The sequence below is a fragment of the Aegilops tauschii genome, chromosome 5 (genome assembly GCF_002575655.3).
Source record: "Aegilops tauschii subsp. strangulata cultivar AL8/78 chromosome 5, Aet v6.0, whole genome shotgun sequence".
Taxonomy (NCBI): Eukaryota; Viridiplantae; Streptophyta; class Magnoliopsida; order Poales; family Poaceae; genus Aegilops; species Aegilops tauschii.
In genome coordinates, this window is record NC_053039.3 from 126,582,693 (window position 1) to 126,596,098 (window position 13,406).

A 13,406-nucleotide genomic window follows, 5' to 3' on the forward strand; every position below is an offset into this window, starting at 1 on the left:
TTTTTGTCTTTGAACAATTTTTGCATTTGATGAACAATTTTTTAACTTGATGAACAAAATTTGTATAACTTTTTTTGAAAAAAATGACGAACAAAATTTGAATTTTATGAACATTTTTTGGAAACTACGAACAAAAATAGAATTTGATGAACATCTTTTTAGTTAGATGAATAATTTTTTTAACCTAATAAACAGAAAATATATTTTGATGAACATTACTTGAATTTTTGAACATTTTTTTACATGGTTGAACATTTTTTGAATGAAATGAACAAAAATATGTTCATGAATTTGAAAAGAAAAATGTGGAAAAAGTGAAAAGTTAAAGAAGAAAAAATAGAAAAGAAAAAGGGAAACAATAAGAAAATAAAGAAAAGGTTAAAAAAGAAAAATAATAAATTAGGAAAGAAACAATGAAATAGAAAAACGGGTAGAGAAAAAAAGGATTTTGGGTTCCAAAACCGGTGGAAAATAAACCGCAAAATGGGCCGGCCATATGCGCTGTATAGGATCTGCGGCCGAACTCTTTCGGTCCTTCCCCCGAGATTAGAGTGGAGCTCTGCTCTTGCCCTACTCCTTCTCAGCCGCCGCCGCCGCCCCCCAATTCACGACCGCGACCGCGTCCGACGCGCCGTCATCTTGTCCGTTTCTTCTCTCCTGGCCGGGCTGAAGGCGCCACACTGTACTATTTTGTAAGCTACTTAGGGCCCCTACAATTTCGATTTCAGCAGACAGGCGTTATACTATCTTGTAAGCTTGCAATAATTCTAGTCCTGTTGTTCGTGAAGGCGTTTTCTCTTGCATTGTTCCATCAATCCAGATGCCTAGGGTTGTGATTTTGTTTGATCTTGTTGCTTTTAGGTTACCTGTATACTGTTTACTTCACAGAGGCCGGAACTAATGTTCTTTGTTCTTTGCAAGTTATGCCAGATGCTTTAATTAATGTTCTTTCTGAAGCTAGACACCGGCATTTCCAAAGTTTACAGTAAAATATGTCAAAATTCATGAGATCAGCTCTCGCTACTGTCTGATTATCCTATATGCTTCAAAAATTCGATCCTTTTTTGACCTTGATTCTGTAAATGTCAAGAAGCAAACCTAGAAATCTCAGAGCATGCATGATATAGCTAATAGCTTTGGTTCTATTGATGCGTGCAACATTCCCAGGTCTAAGTAGCACTGACAACTCAGTCCTCATTACATGTTGTGGTTTTCACAGTGCTCAGTTAAACACTTCCTATTATGTCTGTTCAACAGATAAGTGTTATCTTGCGGACGCATATTTGCTTTTCTTTATGTATGTATGTCAACACGGAAAGGTTCACATTTGTTGGTATACATATGCTTCTTGATGTCCTGTGGTACTGTAACCTAATAATCTTCGTATGCTTCGCTCTAATGTCTCTAATTTCAGTGCAGTATGATGTATACCTGCTGAATGTTAAGATTACCCATCAACACAGCTGCTTTCCTCGATGGAGGATCTCCCAGAGTCACTGCTAGCAGAGATTGTCAAGAAGGTTGCCAAGAGAAGTGATCTGAATTCGTTTTCCCTTGTGTCAAAGCAGCTCTACTCCATTGAGGCATCACAAAGGGGTGCCATCCATGTCGGCTCTGGCCTTCACCCTGCTAGAAAAGCCTTGGCATCACTGTGTTCCCGGTTCCCCAATTTGTGGAAAGTGGAAATTGATTACTCTGGTTGGACCAGTGGCCATGGGAATCAATTGGGCAATAAAGGCCTCCTTGTGATCTCGTCATGCTGCCCCTCGCTAACTGATCTAACCTTAAGCTTCTGTTCACGCATCAAGGATTCTGGTCTTGGATATCTCGTTAATTGCAAAAAATTGATGTCTCTGAGGCTGAACTCCGTCCAAAAAATAACTTCAGGTGGGATCCTCTCGGTGGTAGTTGGTTGCAAGACTCTATCTGCTCTCCACCTTATTGACTGTGAAAATCGGGAGCGAAGGCTGGCTGGAGAACCTTGGTTGTGAGGGATCATTGGAAGAGCTTGTTGTGGAGAACTGCAAAGGAATCAGCCAGTATGACCTCCTAAAGTTTGGACCGGGATGGATGAAGCTCCTGAGGTTTAAATTTGACCCTGACCCCATGAGTTGTTCCTGGAATATATATGGTAGTGATGATCTCTCGTATGTGGCTCACTACCCATATAAATACGATTTTTGTTGCGAGAGTTTGACGGATTTGTCATTGGCACACATTGCAACTAAGCCAGGAATAGGACTTCGTTTTCTCTTGGGGAAGTGCAAAGCATTGGAGAAACTGCGTCTGGAGTATATCAATGGCCTAAATGACAGTGACATGATCACGCTATCCAAGTGCTGCAAAAACCTTAGAAGCATCTCACTTTGGCTCCTGCCACAGTTCTATGGTGGCAATTTCAGGACGGCATTTACTGATGACAGCCTGAAATCTCTAGCTGTCAGCTGTCCTATGCTTGAGTCTATTGAACTCACATTTGATGGTTGTGAGCCCTTATATCCATCAGAAATAGGCTTCACACAGGATGGCCTTATCATGCTCATTCAGTCTTGTCCGATTCGTGTTCTTGTGCTAAGGGGTGCCAACTTTTTTGCAGACAAGGGGATGAAGACCCTCTCATCTGCTCCATTACTGGAGACACTCGAGCTTGTGTGCTGCAGAGCGATAACAGATGCGTTTCATTGTGCGTGCCCCATGCTTGATCAATCTCACACTCCGGATCTGTGCACAAGTGACTGATGCTGGAGTGGCCATGCTAGTACATGCACTGAAGTTAGAGTCTCTGATCATTGAAGGCTGCGACCGGGTCTCTAAGAAGGCTGTGAAGAGGGTTGGTGGATCAGCTCAGTGCCACACTTCCAAAAAAAGATGATCAGCTCAGTGCCACACTTCCAAAAAAAGATCGGTTCAGTACTCCGCCGAGTCTGCAAGCCCGGCCGAATTAAAAAGAATTCGCTACTAATGCTGTTGAGTTTAAAACCATCTGCTGGGTTCATGCTGGACTTCGGACGACTTCAGACGGTGCACCACTAGTGTGTTGCTCTACGTTGCTACTCCCTTTGTCCTATAATATAAGATGTTATTACAACCATATACTCACATATTTGTTGTAGTAACATCTTAAATTATGGGACAGAGGGAGTACTACTTTGTGTATTTTTCTGTGTTTGCACTTGACAAAATTCACTTATTCTGCCCAAGATTCGGTATTTCAGGTTGTGAACTTGCAGATCGTAGCAGTGCAACTTGATTCTCCATGCGGTGTTCAACATAATTATTTGGCTGTTTGCTTTCGCTGTACTTCTGCAACCTGTAATATTGCGGAAACAGTTTTGAATATGGCTGTAGCATGCTCTCTCTCGACCCTTTTTTTCCTGACGTGCATATGTACGGTACCTAGCAAGCATCGATGATTCCCATAGTCTGTTTTGTTTAAGTTAGCAAAGGGGTTGAAGGCCTAGCTGGTTTTAAATGAAAAAGAAGACCTTTTTGTAGGCTGGGCAAGGGCAATTTGCAAGGATATGTGTGAGTTTTACTCGCAACTGCAAAAGATTGACTCCAGATACATACATGCTGCAAAATAGACGCAGTGTTCATATGTTTCAAAATACGGAGGCAAAAGTTTTGCCTCATCTCATTGACTAAGAATCCAAATACGGAAAGCCAGATAAAAGACAATATCATAAAACGGGACTATCGAGGAGTTTTTTTTTTTGGTTGAGCATCTATTGAGGTTGACTTTTCCTTTGACTTTCCGGTGAGCATCTATCGAGGTTTACCTTTTCTTTGAATTTTTTTGAGACAATTCGCGAAGCCTTTATTAATCCGTCACCACAGTTACAGGGATGAAAGAAAGATTATTGGGGTGGCCTAACTAGACACGGTGACCCGCCCCTAACTTTAGAGCATGCTTGCTAAATTTTATGAGCCTCGACATTTGAGCCCCTAAACTCATGAACAAAATTACATAAAGTAAAGCTACGAGAATGTTCTATGATCTCGTGAATAATTGCACCGTAAACTGTCCCATTAATCTGCTTGATGTCATCGACCACAACTTTACAGTCCGAGGCCACCTGAATGGAGTGAAGTTGTAAAATCACCCGCCAGCGCCATTGATTCTCTCATCGCCAATGCCTCTAGGGTGGATGGGTCGGTGATAGCTGAAAAGCCAATAGTGGATGCACCCAGGTATGATCCATCAGAATCTCTTGCTATGGCTGCAATGGTTCCCACCCCTAACCTTCCCGCGACGGCAGCATCCACATTAATCTTCGCCACCCTAGCCGGGGGGCAATCCAGTGCATGGGTCTCGGTGCCCTTGTGCTAGCTCCTGCCACCGGTGGTTTGCTCAAAGTATGTATGTCTGTCAAGTAAGATTTGATGAATAAGTGGGTAGACAAGGGGCTCTGGTGGATATCTTTGTATACAACCTTTCTCTTCGCTCCCCAAACCGCCCAAAGGGTGACTGCCATATGCATGAACATGTCGGATGACAGAGCTTCATTCAGAGCAAATAACCAATCCCTGGGATTAATGTTGGTATGCTGGCTTATCTCCTGCACTAAACTGTCGTCCTCTAGTGCCCAAATACACATGGCCATAGTGCAGTCAATCAAAGTATGGCGCCAAGAGTCTGGGGCTCCACAGATCATGCATGCTGCAGAATCAGACATACGTCTATGCTCAAGCACATCCGTTGTGGATATCGAGCTCCTCGCTAGCCTCCAGAGGAAGAACTTGATCTTGGGTGGTAGTTTAGCCTTCCAGAGGGTAGACCAAGCATTAATCTCCCGCTCCGACCCGGAAGATCCTGCAACCTCCTCAATCCAGCTCTCCCTAGTGAGCTTAGTGTTCAATATAATTCTGTATGCTGATTTGACAGAGAAACCGCCCCTTTTCTCACCGCACCATGTCCAGAAGTCGCTAATGTTTCTTGTGCATAGCGGAATACTTAAGATGGCGTGGGATCTTGCACAAAAGGTCAACATCCGCCCCCTGGAGGAAAATCTGTATACACTACAATTCTCATGCTTGGGGGATTGGGAGCGCGTAATGGAGGAGGGGCCCTGTGAAGGAAATATGCCCTAGAGGCAATAATAAAGTTGTTATATTTATATTTCCTTATATCATGATAAATGTTTATTATTCATGCTAGAATTATATTAACCGGAAACTTAGTACATGTGTGAATGCATAGACAAAACAGAGTGTCCCTAGTATGCCTCTACTTGACTACCTCGTTAATCAAAGATGGTTAAGTTTCCTGACCATAGACATGTGTTGTCATTTGATGAACGGGATCACATCATTAGGAGAATGATGTGATGGACAAGACCCATCCGTTAGCTTGGCATTATGATCGATTAGTTTTATTGCTATTGCTTTCTTCATGACTTATACATATTCCTCTGACTATGAGATTATGCAACTCCCGAATACCGGAGGAACACTTTGTGTGCTATCAAACGTCACAACGTAACTGGGTGATTATAAAGATGCTCTACAGGTGTCTCCGAATGTGTTTGTTGGGTTGGCATAGATCGAGATTAGGATTTGTCACTATGAGTATTGGAGAGGTATCTCTGGGCCCTCTCGGTAATGCACATCACTATAAGCCTTGCAAGCAATGTGACTAATGAGTTAGTTACGGGATGATGCATTACGGAATGAGTAAAGAGACTTGCCGGTAACGAGATTGAACTAGGTATGATGATACCGACGATCGAATCTCGGGCAAGTAACATACCGATGACAAAGGGAATGACGTATGTTGTTATGCGATTTGACCGATAAAGATCTTCGTAGAATATGTAGGAGAAAATATGAGCATCCAGGTTCCGCTATTGGTTATTGACCGGAGATGTGTCTCGGTCATGTCTACATAGTTCTCGAACTCGTAGGGTCCGCATGCTTAACGTTCGATGACGATTTGTATTATGAGTTATGTGTTTTGGTGACCGAAGTTTGTTCGGAGTCCCAGATGAGATCACGGACATGACGAGGAGTCTCTAAATGGTCGAGAGGTAAAGATTCATGTGTTGGAAGGTTGTATTCGGACATCGGAATGGTTCCGAGTGATTCGGGTATTTTATCGGAGTACCGAGGGGTTACCAGAACCCCCCGGGGGAAATCATGGGCCTCATGGGCCATGGGAGAGAAGAGGGGACATCCCACAAGGGGGAGGCGCCCCCCCAAGGGGAGTCCGAATAGGAAGGGGAGGGGGCGCGGCCCCCTTTCCCTCTTCCCCTCCTCTCCTTCCCTCTTTTCCCCTCCGTTGGAAGGAAAAGGCGGGGGCCGAATCCTACTTGGACTAGGAGTCCAAGTAGGACTCCCCCCTTGGCGCGCCCCTCCTAGGCCCCCAGCATCCTCCTCCCCCCTTTATATATGTGGGCAGGGGCACCCCAAAGGCACAACAGATGTTTCTTAGCCGTGTGTGGTGGCCCCCTCCACAGTTTATCACCTCGGTCATATTGTCCTAGTGCTTAGGCAAAGCCCTGCGAGGGTCACATCACCAACACTGTCGCCATGCCGTCGTGCTGACAGAACTCTCCCTCGACCCTCTACTGGATCAAGAGCTCGAGGGACGTCATCGAGCTGAACGTGTGCTGAACACGGAGATGCCGTACGTTCGGTACTTGGATCGGTTGGATCGTGAAGACGTTCGACTACATCAACCGCATTAACTAAACGCTTCCGCTTTCGGTTTACGAGGGAACGTAGACACACTCTCCCCTCTCGTTGCTATGCATCTCCTAGATAGATCTTGCATGATCGTAGGATTTTTTTTGAATTACTACGTTCCCCAACAGTGGTATCAGAGCCAGGTCTATGCGTAGATGATATATGCACGAGTAGAACACAATGAGTTGTGGGCGATAATAGTCATACTGCTTACCACCAACGTCTTACTTTGATTCGGCGGTATTGTTGGATGAAGCGGCCCGGACCGACATTACATGACCGCGTTCATGAGACTGGTTCTACCGACGTGCTTCGCACACAGGTGGCTGGCGGGTGTCTGTTTCTCCAACTTTTGTTGAATCGAGTTTGACTATGGTCGGTCCTTGTTGAAGGTTAAAATAGCAAACTTGACGAAAAATCATTGTGGTTTTGATGCGTAGGTAAGAACGGTTCTTGCTAGAAGCCCGTAGCAGCCACGTAAAACTTACAACAATAAAGTAGAGGACGTCTAACTTGTTTTTGCAGGGCATGTTGTGATGTGATATGGTCAAGAGGTGATGAGATATAAATTGTTGTATGAGATGATCATGTTTTGTAAAAGTTATCGGCAACTGGCAGGAGCCTTATGGTTGTCGCTTTATTGTATGAAATGCAATCGACATGCAATTGCTTTACTTTATCACTAAGCGGTAGCGATAGTCGTAGAAGCAATAGTTGGCAAGACAACAATGACGCTACAATGGAGATCAAGGTATCAAGTCGGTGATGATGGAGATCATGACGGTGCTTTGGAGATGGAGATCAAAGGCACAAGATGATGATGGCCATATCATGTCACATATTTTGGTTGCATGTGATGTTTATCTTTTATGCATCTTATTTTGCTTAGTACGGCGGTAGCTTTATAAGATGATCCCTCACTAAATTTCAAGGTACAAGTGTTGTCCCTGAGTATGCACCGTTGCTACAGTTCGTCGTGCCGAGACACCACGTGATGATCGGGTGTGATAAGCTCTACGTTCACATACAATGGGTGCAAGCCAGTTTTGCACGTGCAGAATACTCGGGTTAAACTTGACGAGCCTAGCATATGCAGATATGGCCTCGGAACACTAAGACCGAAAGGTCAAACGTGAATCATATAGTAGATATGATCAACATAGAGATGTTCACCATTGAAAACTACTCCATCTCACGTGATGATCGGACATGGTTTAGTTGATATGGATCACGTGATCATTTAGATGACTCGAGGGATGTCTATCTAAGTGGGAGTTCTTAAGTAATATGATTAATTGAACTTAAATTTATCATGAACTTAGTCATGACAGTATTTGCATATCTATGTTATAGATCAATAGCTCGCGTATAGCTTCCCGTTTTATTTATGATTTGTTCCTAGAGAAAACTAAGTTGAAAGATGATAGTATCAATGATGCGGACTAGGTCCGTGATCTGAGAATTATCCTCATTGCTGCACAGAAGAATTATGTCCTTGATGCACCGCTAGGTGACAGAACTATTGCAGGAGCAAATGCAGACGTTATGAACGTTTGACAAGCTCGGTATGATGACTACTTGATAGTTCAGTGCACCATGCTTTACGTCTTAGAAGCGGGACTTCAAAAGTGTTTTGAATGACATGGAGCATATGAGATGTTCCAAGAGTTGAAATTGGTATTTCAGACTCATGCTCGTGTTAAGAGGTATGAGACCTCTTACAAAGTACTTTGCCTACAAGATGGAGGAGAATAGCTCAGCTAGTGAGCATATGCTCAGAATGTCTGGGTACAATAATCGCTTGGGTCAAGTGGGAGTTAATCTTCCAGATAAGATAATGATTGACATAGTTCTCTAGTCACTATCACCAAGTTACTAGAACTTCGTGATGAACTCTAATATGCGAGGGATGACGAAAACGATTCCCAAGCTCTTCGCAATGCTGAAATCAGCGAAGGTAGAAATCAAGAAAAGCATCAAGTCTTGATGGTTAACAAGACCACTAGTTTCAAGAAAAGGGCAAGGGAAAGAAAGGGAAAACTTCAAAAGAATGGCAAAAAAGTTGCCACTCCCATGAAGAAGCCCAAAGCCAGACCCAAGCCTGAAACTGAGTGCTTCTACTGCAAAAGAAATGGTCACTGGAAGTGGAACTGCCCTAGATACTTGGCGGATAAGAAGGATGGCAAAGTGAACAAAGGTATATTTGATATGCATATTATTGACGTGTACTTTACTAGTGTTTATAGCAACCCCTCAATATTTGATACTGGTTTAGTTGCTAAGAGTAGTAACTTGAAATAGGAGTTGCAAGATAAACAGAGACTAGTTAAGGACGAGGTGACAATGTGTGTTGGAAGTAATTCCAAGGTTGATACAATCACCATCGCACACTCCCTCTACCTTCGGGATTAGAATTGAACCTAAATAAATGTTATTTGGTGTTTGCGTTGAGCATTAATATGATTAGATCATGTCTATTGCAATACAGTTATTCATTTAAGTCAGAGAATAATTGTTGTTCTGGTTATATGAATAAAACCTTCTATGGTCATACACCCAATGTGAATGGTTTATTGAATCTCGATTGTAGTGATACACATATTCATAATATTGATGCCAAAGATGCAAAGTTGATAATGATAGTGCAACATATTTGTGGCACTGCCGTTTAGGTCATATTGGTGTAAAGAGCATGAAGAAACTAGATGCTATGGGTTTTTGGAATCACTTGATTATGAATCATTTAATGCTTGCGAACCATGCCTCATGGGCAAGATGACTAAGACTCCGTTCTCCGGAACAATGGAGCGAGCCACTGACTTATTGAAAATAATACATACCGATGTATGCGGTCCGATGAGTGTTGAGGCTCGCGGCGGGTATCGTTATTTTTTGACCTTCACAGATGATTTGAGCAGATATGAGCATATCTACTTAATGAAATACAAGTCTGAAACATTTGAAAAGTTCAAAGAATTTCAAAGTGAAGTTGAGAATCATCGTAACAAGAAAATAAAGTTTCTACGATCTGATCACAGAGGCGAATATTTAAATTACGAGTTTGGCCTTCATTTAAAACAATGTGGAATAGTTTCACAACTCACGCCACCTGGGACACCACATCGTAATGGTGTGTCCGAACATCGTAACCGTACTTTATTAGATATGGTACGATCTATGATATCTCTTGCCGATTTACCACTATCGTTTTGGGGTTATGCATTAGAGACAGCTGCATTCACGTTAAATAGGGCACCATCTAAATCCATTGAGACGACACCGTATGAACTATGGTTTGGCAAGAAACCTAAGCTGTCGTTTCTTAAAGTTTGGGACTGCGATGCTTATGTGAAAAAATTTCAACCTGATAAGCTCGAACCCAAATCGGAGAAATGCGTCTTCATAGGATACCCAAAGGAAACTGTCGGGTACACCTTCTATCACAGATCCTAAGGCAAGATATTCGTTGTTAAGAATGGATCCTTTCTAGAGAAGGAGTTTCTCTTGAAAGAAGTGAGTGGGAGGAAAGTAGAACTTGATGAGGTAATTGTACCTTCTCCCGAATTGGAAAGTGGTTCATCACAAAAATCAGTTCCAGTGATGCCTGCACCAATTAGTGAGGAAGCTAATGATAATGATCATGAAACTTCAGATCAAGTTACTACCGAACCTCGTAGGTCAACCAGAGCACGTTCCGCACCAGAGTGGTACGGCAATCCTGTTCTGGAAGTCAAGTTACTAGACCATGACGAACCTACGAACTATGAGGAAGCGATGATGAGCCCAGTTTTCGCAAAATGGCTCGAGGCCATGAAATCTGAGATGGGATCCATGTATGAGAACAAAGTGTGGACTTTGGTTGACTTGCCCGATGATCGGCAAGCCATTGAGAATAAATGGATCTTCAAGAGGAAGACGGACGCTGATAGTAGTGTTACTATCTACAAAGCTCGAATTGTCGCAAATTTTTTTTGACAAGTTCAAGGTGTTGACTACGATGAGATTTTCTCACTCGTAGCGATGCTTAAGTCTGTCTGAATCATGTTAGCAATTGCCACATTTTATGAAATCTAGCAAATGGATGTCAAAACTGCATTCCTTAATGGATTTCTCAAAGAAGAGTTGTATATGATGTAACAAGAAGGTCTTATCAATCCTAAAGGTGCTAACAAAGTGTGCAAGCTCCAGCGATCCATCTATGGACCGGTGCAAGCATCTTGGAGTTGGAATATACGCTTTGATGAGTTGATCAAAGCATATATTTTTTATACAGACTTGCAGTGAAGCCTGTATTTACAAAAAAGTGACTAGGAGCACTACATCCTTTCTGATAAATATATGTGAATGACATATTGTTGATCGGCAATGATGTAGAATTTTCTGGAAAGCATAAAGGAGTGTTTGAAAGGAGTTTTTCAAAGAAAGACCTCGGTGAAGTTTCTTACATATTGAGCATCAAGATCTATAGATATCGATCAAGACGCTTGATAAGTTTTTCAATGAGTACATACCTTGACAAGTTTTTGAAGTAGTTCAAAATGGAACAGTCAAAGAAGGATTTCTTGCCTGTGTTGCAAGGTGTGAAGTTGAGTAAAGACTCAAAACCCGACCACGGCAGAAAATAGAAAGAGAATGAAAAGGCATTCCCTATGACTCATTCATAGGTTCTATAAAGTATGCTATGCTGTGTACCAAACCTATGGTGTACGTCACCATGAGTTTGGCAAGAGGGTACAATAGTGATCCAGGAGTGGATCACTGGACAACGGTCAAAATTATCCTTAATGGAATAAGGACATGTTTCTCGGTTATGGAGGTGACAAAAAGTTTGTCGTAAAGGGTTATGTCGATGCAAGCTTTGACACTGATCCAGATGACTCTAAGTCTCAAGCTGGATACATATTGAAAGTGGGAGCAATTAGCTAGAGTAGCTCCGTGCACACCTTTTGGGAGAGACACACATGACTCGGAATTTATTAGAATACTCTATGTGCTTCACTTATATCTTTTGAGCTAGATAATTTTGCTCTAGTGCTTCACTTATACCTTTTTAGAGCACGGTGGTGGTTTTATTTTATAGAAATTATTGATCTCTCATGCTTCAATTATATTATTTTGAGAGTCTTTTAGAACAGCATGGTAATTTGCTTTGGCTATAAAATTAGTCCTAATATGATAGGCATCCAAGATGGGTACAACAAAAACTTCCATATAGAGTGCATTGAATACTATGAGAAGTTTGATACTTGATGATTGTTTTGAGATATGAAGATGGTAATATTAGAGTCATGCTAGTTGAGTAATTGTGAATTTGAGAAATACTTGTGTTGGAGTTTGCAAGTCCTGTAGCATGCACGTATGGTAAACGTTGTGTGACAAATTAGAAGCATGAGGTGTTTCTTTGATTGTCCTCCTTATGAGTGGCGGTCGGGGACGAGCGATGGTCTTTTCCTACCAATATATCCCCCTAGGAGCATGCGCGTAGTGCTTGGTTTTGATGACTTGTAGATTTTTGCAATAAGTATGTGAGTTCTTTATGACTAATGTTGAGTCCATGGATTATACGCACTCTCACCCTTCCATCATTGCTAGCCTCTTCGGTACCGTGCATTGCCCTTTCTCACCTTGAGAGTTGGTGCAAACTTCGCCGGTGCATCCAAACCCCGTGATATGAGACGCTCTATCACACATAAACCTCCTTATATCTTCCTCAAAACAGCCACCATACCTACCTATTAGGGCATTTCCATAGCCATTCTGAGATATATTGCCATGCAACTTTCCACCGTTCCGTTTATTATGACACGCTTCATCATTGCCATATTGCCTTGCATGATCATGTAGTTGACATCGTATTTGTGGCACGGCCACCATGCATAATTTTTCATACATGTCACTCTTGTTTCATTGCCCATTCCGATACACCGCCGGAGGCACTCATATAGAGTCATACTTTGTTCTAGTATCGAGTTGTAATCCTTGAGTTGTAAATAAATAGAAGTGTGATGATCATCATTATTAGAACATTGTCCCAAAGAAAAAAAAAGCAAAAGAAAAAAAGAGAAAGGCCAAATAAAAAAAGAAAAGAAAAAGAAAAGAAAAAAAGGCCAAATAAAAAGAAAGGGCAAAAAGGGACAATGCTACTATCCTTTTTCCAAACTTGTGCTTCAAAGTAGCACCATGATCTTCATGATAGAGAGTTTCTTATATTGTCACTTTCATATACTAGTGGGAATTTTTCATTATAGAACTTGGCTTTTATATTCCAACAATGGGCTTCCTCAAATGCCCTAGGTCTTCGTGAGCAAGCAAGTTGGATGCACACCACTTAGTTTCTTTTGTTGAGCTTTCATACATTTATAGCTCTAGTGCATCTGTTGCATGGCAATCCCTACTCCTCGCATTGACATCAATTGATGGGCATCTCCATAGGTTGATTATCCGCGTCAATGTGAGACTTTCTCCTTTTTTGTCTTCTCCACACAACCTCCATCATCATATTCTATTCCACCCGTAGTGCTATGTCCATGGCTCACGCTCATGTATTGTGTGAAAGTTGAAAAAGTTTGAAAATACTAAAGTATGAAACAATTGCTTGGTTTGTCATCGGTGTTGTGCATGATGAGAGCCTTTTGTGTGACGAAAATGAAGCATAACCAAACTATATGATTTTGTAGGGATGAGCTTTCTTTGGCCATGTTATTTTGAGAAGACATAATTGC

At 42.0% G+C, this 13,406-nt stretch overlaps 1 pseudogene; it reads left to right on the forward strand.

The window, feature by feature from the left end:
• Window positions 1–523: 523 nt before the first annotated feature.
• On the forward strand, window positions 524–3,245 carry LOC109743036 (F-box/LRR-repeat protein 14-like; annotated as a pseudogene).
• The last annotated feature ends 10,161 nt before the right edge of the window (window positions 3,246–13,406 follow it).